The sequence below is a fragment of the Limulus polyphemus genome, unplaced genomic scaffold (genome assembly GCF_000517525.1).
Source record: "Limulus polyphemus unplaced genomic scaffold, Limulus_polyphemus-2.1.2 Scaffold7301, whole genome shotgun sequence".
NCBI classification, from domain to species: domain Eukaryota; kingdom Metazoa; phylum Arthropoda; class Merostomata; order Xiphosura; family Limulidae; genus Limulus; species Limulus polyphemus.
In genome coordinates this window covers 23,437-25,033 of record NW_013672911.1, presented here as the reverse complement: position 1 = coordinate 25,033, position 1,597 = coordinate 23,437, and the positions used below count along the sequence as shown (strand labels likewise).

The window sequence follows — 1,597 nt, the reverse complement described above, 5'->3', positions numbered from 1 at the left end:
CTCTTTATTAGATTTACAAGCTAATGACATGTTGTGTTCTCTCTATTAAACTTACAAGCTAAGGACATGTTACAGAGAGAACATTAGACTTACAAGCTAAGAACATGTTACGTTCTCTCTTTATTAGACTTACAAGCTAAGGACATGTTACGTTCTCTCTATTAGATTTACAAGCTAAGAACATGTTACGTTCTCTGTATTAGATTTACAAGCTAAGGACATGTTACGTTCTCTCTTTATTAGGTTTACAAGCTAAGGACATGTTGTGTTCTCTCTTTATTAGATTTACAAGCTAAGAACATGTTACGTTCTCTCTATTAGACTTACAAGCTAAGGACATGTTGTGTTCTCTCTTTATTAGATTTACAAGCTAAGAACATGTTACGTTCTCTCTATTAGATTTACAAGCTAAGGACATGTTGTGTTCTCTCTATTAGACTTACAAGCTAAGGACATGTTACGTTCTCTCTCTATTAGATTTACAAGCTAAGGACATGTTACCTTCTCTCTTTATTAGATTTACAAGCTAAGGACATGTTGTGTTCTCTCTATTAAACTTACAAGCTAAGGACATGTTACGTTCTCTCTATTAAACTTACAAGCTAAGGACATGTTACGTTCTCTCTATTAGATTTACAAGCTCAGGACATGTTACGTTCTCTATTAGACTTACAAACTAAGGACATGTTGTGTTCTCTCTTTATTAGATTTACAAGCTAAGGACATGTTACGTTCTCTCTTTATTAGATTTACAAGCTTAGGACATGTTACGTTCTCTCTTTATTAGATTTATAAGCCAAGGACCGATGTAAGTTTTCAGAAGAAACTAATGGTGCTTCCTTTTAAAGAATATTGATTTCTTGGGTAAAATCTTGGTTCCTTCATAATTATAACAAACTTTGCTATCAAACAAGCACTTGATATTCAGAAAACATTATCCTCATATTCAAACTTCTTGAAGAATCAGTTCACTTTGTGATTTGTTTTTATATAAAGTACATATCTTATCGATTAATTATTCAGAACATCTACAAAATACGCCAAAACTCGGAGAGAAGTACACGGGTTTCTATGACATAACGATGCACATTTAACCTTCCTTCTAGCAGTTAGTTCAAGAACGTTACAAAGTTCCAAGCCTAATAATACTTACCCTCAGTAAGTATTAGTTAAATTTTAGTGGTTACCAAGGCCCATTTTCCCACCCTGGCTACAAACTTATTACGTTTCTAAATATCACTCACAATTAACTGAAGAATTTCAATGTTTAAAAGCGTATTTACTTGGTTATTAACAGCAAAATGAGTAGAAAAATCCTACAAGTGATTTGTTTAGGGAAATGTTTTAGAAGTCATTTAATCTCTTCTCAATATTGTAGTTTACTGTTTAGATTTTCAGCTGTGAAGTGAAATAAGATGTCGGGATTACCCAAAAAATTACTAACTTAAATGAAAAATGTGGATAAATATCACGAGAAACAAAATTGTTTTTTTGTGATCCATGAATTACTAACTCTTATAAAACTGATGCATCAAAAAAATCTGAGGTTATGGCGTAAAATCTGAGGCTATGACATAAAAACTGAGGTTATGATGTA

At 32.2% G+C, this 1,597-nt stretch overlaps 1 protein-coding gene across 1 annotated transcript in view; it reads right to left on the bottom strand.

Annotated features, from left to right (window-relative positions):
* The window catches only part of LOC106474506 (meckelin-like), an 8,413-nt gene that overhangs the window by 2,801 nt on the left and 4,015 nt on the right, over nt 1-1,597 (bottom strand). The gene's annotated exons all lie outside the window — the stretch shown is intronic.